The sequence below is a fragment of the Arachis duranensis genome, chromosome 9 (assembly GCF_000817695.3).
Source record: "Arachis duranensis cultivar V14167 chromosome 9, aradu.V14167.gnm2.J7QH, whole genome shotgun sequence".
NCBI classification, from domain to species: domain Eukaryota; kingdom Viridiplantae; phylum Streptophyta; class Magnoliopsida; order Fabales; family Fabaceae; genus Arachis; species Arachis duranensis.
In genome coordinates, this window is record NC_029780.3 from 88,982,623 (window position 1) to 88,992,811 (window position 10,189).

Consider the following 10,189-nt stretch of genomic DNA (forward strand, 5'->3'; position numbering starts at 1 on the left):
ATATATATATATATATAGTTGAAAAGAATTTTATCTAGAAGCCTGTGAAGAAAAGTTAAGAAAAGCGTTAACAAAAAAATCGCATCACTCGTGTAAGTGATAAGTATGAGAGAAGAAATCCAAAGATACATATAGCAAGGCTTTTGACTCGACTCACGAAGTTAGAACCGACCAAAGCAAATAAGTATATACATACATATATATAAGAGAATCCCAAAATGACCCAAAGCAGAAAATGACAATCTGTTTCTCCGAGCCAACCTCTAAGAGGGACAAACAGAAAATACAAGGTGGAGAATCTATATACATACATAAATATAAGCAAAATACGTCCCTGAGCCCCAAGAGTTCTTCGCTTCACCCGAGTCTCCAGAATATAGAGTGGTCCTTCTCAACCTGCATCTGAAAAATAATAATATTGTATGAGATGAGAACAGGAGGTTCTCAGTATGGTTAAGGTTCCCACATATATAATAAATAAGGTCCCGCGAAAGCCAGAAGCAATCCTAGAATGCCGACACTTAGATTATAAATCTTAAAGAACTAAAGTTGAAACTATAAATGAGGGTAGGTCTCTAAGGTTCTAAACTTGATCAACATCTAATCAAAACCCTCAATCCTCTGTCACTCTCACTAAAACCCTCAATTATTCCCCTTTTCTTTACCACCCTCCAAAATACCAGAAGATCCATGTAAGCAAACAAAGCAAACAAAAAAAACACAAGTAGAATACAGATACAACAAATAGAACATACAGCAGTTAAGCATGAAATAACAAGTAGGCATTCCCAAAAAAATAAACCAATGCAAACAGACAAATGCATATAATGCATGCCTTTCCTACTGGCCGTGAGTTCATGTGCCGGTTACTTTGCCAAAACCCGACATATCTGATAGCTAACCCAGACATTTGTCTCTAGGTTGCGCATCTCCAGGAGGATCATAAACGAATGAGAGTGCCTTTCCACATCGAAGGAGCGTGCCTTTCCACCTTCTCTTGGAGGATATACGAAGGAGAGTGCCTTTCCACATCGAAGGAGTGCGCCTTTCCACTTTGCAACCAGAGAAAAATATGGGGGAAACAATACGAAGGAGAGTGTCTTTCCACTTTTTCCACACCCTCATCACGACAAGAGAGGAAATTTATGTCCTCAACTTGCCATCTGAATACATTTTCAAGTTAACGAGCAAGCGGGATCGCACCCCAATCTTGCCTTCTTGACCATTCCGGCCACACACATCTCGACCATTCTGGCCACACACAGGCATCCCTAATCTCATCATTAATATCTCAATTCAATTACTCTATACTATCCTTCACTTTTTGCACTAAACTTCTGACGGGCATAACTCTTTCGTTTTAAAATATTTTTCATCCGTTCTTCAAATGGCATAAGCTTCATGGACCCAATTTTCATAAAAAAATAAGTGTGAAATCATTTGGGGACCGGAAGTTGAGTTATGACTTGTCGAAATTCGGCCAAAAATTAATTTTACACAAAAGTCTCCAACCTCTATTTTCATAAAAATCAACTCAATGCCAACATCCCCATCATACAAACAGCATTCTAACATATCATGATAGCACCAAAATCTCCAACCTTATCACAATCAACCATATCTCACTATTACACAATTTCATGCATAAAATTCTCAAATATACAAATACAATTATCAATTTATTAATATTCATATGTTCAAATTCAAAATTCTCATCCATTAGCATCAAAATCATCATTCTTTATTCCATTTTACTAACACCAACCACATTCACATCAATGAATTATTCATTTGACCATACCTCATCATTTTAACATACATTGACAACTAAAATCATTAAACATGATCCAAATACATTTTCAACTTATCCTATAGTCATCTAACCTAAGTTTTCACAATACCGTACATATTATATACGATAAACTAAAACCATACCTTGGCCAATTTCTTCTCTAAACTCGGAACACCACAATTGACCACCGTTCCATAAAACCCAAAGCTCCAAATCTCTCCAAATAGAAAATTCAGCTTCCAACTCCACAAATTTGCCACCAATATATATAATTTCATCTAATATCATATAAACACCACTAAATCAATATAGGATTTACTATATACACAAATTCACCAGGTTAAAAGATTTCTTACCTTACCAACGGAGAATTGGGACAAGGCTCAGTGATTCCGCACTACTTGAGCACACCTAACATCATTAAATCACAAAATCTCAAAGCCCAAGAATCTAATATTTTTGAATTTAAGGAGAGAGATACTGGGAGAGAAATAGCTGATTCCTTACCAAATTGTTGGGTGGGTTTCGTAGAGGATTCTGAGACGAACGCGTAGCCACTGATGGCTCGTCAATCAGAGCTATGGATCAAAAATTATGACGGAATAAAGTTTGAATGAGAGTTTAGAGTGTTTCACTTGTGTTCTTCTCCTTTTCCTTTGCTTTCAACGTATTTCCCTTATTTGGGAAAGAAGAAGAGCTGATGCTCTTATGTACTGTGGACTTGGTTGTGCCTTGAGTCTATTTTAAATTCAGTTCGATCAGTTCAGTATGTTTGGCCTAATTTTGGATCAAATTCTTTAAAATTAGTTTCAAAATTTTTGTTTTATTTTTCTCTATCATATTAAATTATAAAATTTCATTTTCTAATTTATTTAATTAATAATTAATTTATTAACTAATTATTTACTAATTTATCAGAATTTACATAATTTTTCGATCACAGTAATCATATCTTGATTAAGTCTCCTACACTCTCATAATCCGGTTATACACCATACATGTCTCAATATCAAAATAAAAAAAAAAAAGTGTATAATAGGTGGATAAATAGACGCGAGAAATTATGGGCGAACATTTGACGTTCCCAAAGGAAACGTACTGTAGTACGTACTGTACGTGGAAGGAAATTAATTATTTAAGAGTTCTGACAAACTAATTAATTAGTTGTCAAGTGTCCCTAATTTGACGTAAAACAAAATGGTGGGATCACTGTGTTGGTATTGTCATTAGTCATGTTGGTTGGATATCATATCATTTTGAAAGAATAATATTAGGAAGTTAATAAGTTAAAATTATTTTATTTAATTTAATATTTATATTTTTATGTATATAATTTTTAAAATTATATATTTTATTTAATATTATATATTTATTTTTAAAATAATTAATAAATATAAAATAAAATAAATTTGGACTAATTTTTATTGTTTCTCAATTATTTTCGATTTTGAAATTATTGCTGCGTCGCCAGCTCTATTAATTGCAACCCATTCGAACTCTGACATTCACTGAATGCTATTAGCAAAATGTTCATTCAGATAATTAATTATATTGGTTCTATACATGTAATAATTAATCATTTTTTTATCCCAGTATTTCAGAATTGAGTTTATTTTTCTTTATATACTTTTTGCTACAGAAATTAAAATGAATTGAATTATATACATAATATATGTATGTGTACTTTGATAAATCAATAATTATTAATTGTTTATGTTGTTTAAATAAATTATTGATTATTTAGTATTGTCATTATTAATTAAGAGGAGTGCTAGGAGCTAGTAAATATGATAAATTGTAGTTATCAATTAATCATCAATAGTGTATTTAATGGTGTGAGATTTCATCTAATGATAAAGAATCACTAATTTTTATTTTGCTAACTAAGTACTGACCAAATTTTAATTAATCTGCTGGCCTCTTAGACTTTCCCTATTAATTATATCCTTCTTGTGGCAAAACAAGAACATGGATCTAATATCAACACGATCTCATCGTTGATATCATTCTTTGATCTTTTATTTAACGACCTTTGAAAAAATGTCGTTTTGCTCATTTCTTTATTGAACTTTTCAAGCGACTATATATATACACACATCACCACCATTTATAGTCATTTCACTACCACAAAAATGAGATTTTCACTATATTTTAAGTTCTTAACTACGAACACTAAATTATGGTAAAAATAAACAAAGGTGTCTTATATTAATTACGAAATATTGTGACAGTAACTAAAATTTGACATTTAATGTCCTGTATTTTAATTAGTTTTAATTGATTGCCTCCAAAGTTCTTTGACTTAAATTTATGGACAAGTATCAATTGTAAGTCAACAACAATGATGTTTCACATTCTTTCAAGAGTAAAGATTAAGCCTCGTAAGATGATTCACGTTTATAGGAGAAAAAATAGTGTTTTATTTTGATGCATATTTTTTATATTATAATTTATTTAAATTTATTTTCTCTAAGAATGTTTGCTGAATATCTATTGTATTATGATTGATGGTCTATTACACAAGAAGAACCTTTGTCTCAACATGCATGCCTTAGTTCACAAGTAAATTAAAGAAAACAAGAAGAAAATGATTAATACTTAACTATCTAACCAATTCTGTTAGGTAGCGTTTGGTGGAGAGACAGAGACGGAAAGGCTGAGACGGAAAGATAGAGATTAAGAGACAGAGATTGAAATAAATCTCAGTATTCTGTTTTGTGTAAAGTAAGAGACAGAAATTAAAATAATAATAAAATTCTAATTTAATTATACAAAGGGTAAAATTATAATTAATTAATTGAAATGAAGGTATTTTAGGTATAAAATGTTATTAAAGTTTCAGTCTCTATTTCTAAAAATTTTAGTCCCATGTGTCCTCACTTTTTGGAGGTATTGAAATACTGAAATTTTGGGGATAGAGACAAAAATTTTAGTACCAGTCTCTAAACCAACAAACATGATACTAAATTTCAGTCTTTCAATCTCTGTCTTAGTACCTCAAAACAAACGCTACCTCATTTTTTAACCAATTCTTGTTGAGAGCTATCACTACCTTTCATACACCGCCTCCCCCTGCCCCCCTCAAACTCATGACTTCCAAGGGCTGGAGTCTGAGTTTGTTCTGAGAATTCTCAAATAAGATAGAAAATACAGACTTGGTCAATATTCCATATGTAGAAATTAACATCTTCAATTAAATCTGAACTTTGGAAGACAGTTTAAGAGTAGCCAACATTTGTGTAGGCCTAAGTTTGCTATGAACATATTTGCTCTACTTAAAAAGTCTCTAATATACTTTTGTTGTGAGACATGAGTACTCGAATCTCACAATCTATTAAATTCAAGAATAAAGAAGAAATGTAAATTCCCTAAATCTTACACACTAAAAATAGAATTTAATTAAGTAATCGGTTGATTAGCTTCTTGTGCATCACTGCCAGTGATCATAATGTCATCAACATATGCAATAATATGAATGGTAGAAGAAGATGTAAATCTAATAAACAATGAAGTATCTATTCTAGTGGTAGTAAAACCAAATTTTAAAAGAGTACAGAATAACTTATTATACCAAACACATGGTGCTTGTTTTAACCCATAAATGGCATGATTCAATTTACAAATTAGAGAGGTATCTGAATCCTCAAAGCTAGGTGGTTGAAACATATATACAACCTCATCAATGTCACTATTGGAAAAGGTATTATTAAAGTCAAACTGCCTTGAACACCAATCTTTAGAGAGGATTATGGTTAACATAGTATGAATTGTAGGTGATTAAACAACAGATCTAAAGATTTCATTGAAATCAATGCCATGTTGTTATGACACCTTTTAGCCATAAGCCTCGCCTTTGTACATAAGTATGCTATGATAAAGAGCTCTCTTAATAGCATAAACCCACCTACATCCAATTATAGTGGCATCTGGTGGTGATTTCAATAGAGACTTAAATTTATTTCTCAAAAAAGCCTCATAGTCCTCTTTCATTGTTTTAATCCAATGATCACTAGACATAATTTGCTTTATGTCATGCATTCTTTTCAATTTATATCGTATATGTATTTATTTTTAAATTATTTTTTTGGGTATTCATCTTTAAAAAGATATTTGTTATTATGATCAGGGAGGAGTCACAAAAACTCTATAAATATCCACCTTCAGCTGGTGGATTCTCAAGCTGCTGTGACTGGTTCGCATCCAAGTCCATCCCTAGTTCTCTTCTTCACTTTGCTCTGATCTTGTCTCAATGGTATCGGGCCTCTCAAGAGCTGGGTTACTACAACTGGCTAATCTCTTCAGGGGCTCATGGTGTCGCTTGTTACAGTGCTCCATTTTTCTGACTCCTTGCTTCCACTTTTTTCTTCCTCTTTTTTGGTTATCACTTATCCTGAGAAAGAATAGAGGAAGAATATATCAACTATAGAAACAAAGAAAATAAGACAAGATTACAAATAAATAACACGCAGTACACAAAAGTGTCATTCTCAATCAAATGCCAAACAAGAATAATTAATTCTAATTATATAGTAATTACAACATGCAATTTAAAATCCAAAACACACATAAAGACGTATTCATAAGCAATTGGTGAATGAAGCAAACAAGAACAATGTTCAAATGAGGTGTGCATAGCATGTTCAAAAGCCAATGCTTTCAATAAAAAGTTTTGTGAGTCATATTTACAAACATATGGTATGCAAAGTTATAAACACAAAATAGCATTAATAAATAAACTTTGCAACACCAATTCACAAAATTCAACATCAATGACACCAAAAATCAACAGCATTGATCAGAAATTCATCATAACAAGTTCAATCAATCCAAACAATTTGAAATGCTAATTCGAGAAAGCATATAATAACATGATGAAGTATCACTAGCAGCACACAACACAAAACAGCAATACTCAATCATAATTTAACTAATTCAGCAATCATATTTCCACAAAATCAGCTATAACACAGTAGATTAACAAGATCAAACAATCTTAACAACTCTAGTAACAAATTCAGTAAAACAGCAATAAAACAGGAAATCTCTACACAATCCAACAATATTCAAACTATGCCAGCAACAATTCCTCCATTAATTTAGTATAAAATCAATTAAACCAATTCAAATGAATTCAGTAGTAAATTGTATTAATTCAATCAACAAATTCAGAATAATTTCAAACAATTTTAGCAACTATTCAGAACCTATTAAACTAAACTAGACTATCCTAACCATCTAAACTTACTAAACAGAAAATTAATCTAACTAAACTAATTAACTAAACAAAATTTAGATTAATGAATCTAAAATCTAACTAATCAGAATTTGAAAAAGAAATAGAAACAAATTTCAATAAAAACTTGAAATGCAGAACGAAAATTTGATATAACAGAAAAGATTAATTAGGAAGATATGATTTAATTTTGTTTTAATTAATTTTGAATATTAGGTTTTGTTTAAGTTAGGGTATAAAAAAATGTAGAGAACTCAAAAAAAAAGGGTGACACTTAGCTTATTCTGCATAATTCTGAATCCTTGTTTTCTATTATGCATAATGAGTCTACTATTCTCCTCAATTATAGGAGCTCAGTTGATTCTTATGGATTAATGTTATTGCTTTTCTATTCTTGGTTTATGCAATGATGTTTTCTTAAGAAGTAAGTTTTTGTTCTTCATCACAAGGATTTGAATATACTGAAAGATAGTTTAAATCTAAATTGAATTTTATATTCATCTTTAAAAAGTTATTTGTTAGAATTAACCTTGAAAACTTCTTCTCATGATTTTTTTAGTTTTGAGACTGGCTTGATAAGCGACATCAAATCAACTAGGCTTAAGTCTTAATAATTATATGGTTTTTGAATTAGTATGTGTGCTTTACCTCTTATCATAATCAATTGATCAAGGAATTGATCTTTTGTTAAGTTAAGAAAAATTGAATTATCAAGGGATTGAGATTTGGTTAATTAAGATTCATCTTAAGATACATTTTTGCATGATCAAGATAGATAGTGAAAATTATTCTTTCTGAAATCTTAACATCTCTAAAACCTTAACGTTTTTACTCACATTACTTTTCTCGACCATTTACAAACTATTTTCATTTAATTTTCTGTTTTGATACTGAAGATCTCTAAACCCGAATATTCAATTATCTAGTTAGAATAATCAGTCTATTACTTGCTCAGTTCGTTAATCCTCGTGAAATTGATAACCAACTCACGTGGTATTACTTGATATGATTTGGTGAACTTGTCGAGTTGTGATTTTGGAAAATTTCACATCAATCATATATATGTTCGAAGGCGCTAGGAACCCTGTTAATTAAACTGTAGGCATTGGGCACCAGGGGCCTATGTTCTGTGATAAAATTTTATGCTTCGAAGATACTAAGTGTTGGCTTGGGTGCTAGGTGCTAAGTAATATAACAGAGTTCCATAAATAACCAAAAAATATAATTTAGTGAAAAATATAAAGATGATAATGTAGTTAGTTAAAAGTTAAAATATAATTAATCAAAACCTAGGAATTAGGGTACAAATAATTAAATTCTTAAAGTTAAAGGTTAATATTTAAAAGTTAAAGAATATAAAAATAATTAAAGTAAAAGATGAAGACATAAAGAAAAGCAACGTAAAAGTTTAAGGAATATGATGGTAATCAAAATAAAAGATGTAAAAAGACCATTTAATGTTTAGAATTTAGGGATTCTTTCATAAAATATCTAGTGAGAAGTTTGAAAAGAGGTCTATAATTAGATATAGAATTAAAGAAAAATTGAGAGCATTAAGAAAACATTAATACGAGAGAAAAGAAAACTGAATAATTGATTATTGAAAAAGGAAAAAGGGCAACTGAAAGTGGGTAAGAAAGTAAGGTAAGAGTTGAGGAAAGGATTAAGAACAAAGTAAAAAAAAAGTTAAGAAAAAGATTAATGAAAGGATGAGAGGAAGGGTAAAAGAAGAGGATGAACAATCAATTGAATGGTCTTGGTCATAGGGCTTAAACCAGAGAAAATTAAAGTTAATTGAATGACTTCGGTTATAAGGGCAAAAAGCTGAAGTAGCAAAAACAAAGGGATGAATAAAAGGAGATTAATAAGAAGTCAAATAATTAAGAATGTTAAGCGAGTGATTGAGTGTTTGTAAGGTCGAGGATTTCGTTTCACTTGCGCAGTGTTTGAATATATAGTAGGGATGTCCACAAGTTGAAAATTGTTTGATATAAGTATCTTGGTATAATTTAAAGTCAACTAAACGGCTATGTTAAAGGGCTTGATCTAATTTAAAGTCAACTAAACAGCTATGATGTAGGGCTTAATACAATTTAAAGTCAATTGAATGACTTCGACCATAGGGCTTATATGCAACTAAACCTCTGAAAAACCATATCTAAGACTGGTTCTTAGGTAATATTGGGTTGTAGGGTGTAAACTGTCATGTGAGCTCATGACCTGCATAGGACAGACATACATCATACTTGTTTATGCATACTTATTTACCAGCTTAGCAGAATTTCTGTTTTACACACCAATCTTTGATCACGCATAACTTTCTCGTTTTAAAATATTTTTTCTCTATTCTTTGAACGGTGTACCACTCTCGAACCAAATTTTCTTTCAAAACAAGTTTAATAAAATTTAGAGGTCCGGAGATCAAATTATGCTCCACCGAAATTGGCTAAAAATCAAGATTTTTCTCAAAACTTCCAAAACTCAACTTTCAAAGTAATAAATATCAGACCTTTTAAAATCAAAACCAAAGCATACCAACACAACAACAAACCCTTTCCATTCATATTTCAATCTTTCCTGTTCATTCCACAAATTCCTCATACACACCAACTTACCATTATATTACCATTTTAATAAGTAATCCAAATTCTCAAATAACTTCATGCCAACATCATAAACAACATCAACATTTCCATTGCAAATATTCACATACAGTATCACATATCATAACATCAAAGACTTAACCACAATTTCAACATTTTCAACCCTCATACATGTCCACCAAATCCAATCATCAATCCTGCCCTACGGTCAGTCAACCTAAGTTTTCACGACACATTACGTTTTAGTTGCGGGAAACCGAAACCATACTATGGCCGATTCCTCCCTAAACCTGAAACACCTCAATTATCCACCATTCCTCAAACTCCAAAGTTCCAACTCCTCACCAAGTGAATTTTTAGCTCCCAGGATTCAATTCTAAACTTCCAATATCCACCAATTTAACTCCAATTTAACATAATTTTAATCTAATATATACAATTCCATTCATTACCACAAATCAATACCTAAACATCACAAAAATCAAAGTATTCACAAGAGATATGAGTTTCTCACCTTACCCACGGGTGACATGGGCAAAACTCAGTAATTACCTGCCGCTA

The 10,189-nt window shown here is 31.1% G+C and overlaps 1 long non-coding RNA gene across 1 annotated transcript; it reads right to left on the reverse strand.

Moving 5' to 3' along the window:
* Window positions 1–182: 182 nt before the first annotated feature.
* Window positions 183–2,453, reverse strand: LOC107466136 (uncharacterized). The gene is made up of 4 exons (XR_001587623.3): window positions 2,300–2,453; window positions 2,149–2,203; window positions 1,936–2,070; window positions 183–402 (listed from the first exon to the last, which is right to left on the reverse strand). It is a non-coding gene; the product is annotated as an uncharacterized LOC107466136 (long non-coding RNA).
* Window positions 2,454–10,189: the final 7,736 nt, after the last annotated feature.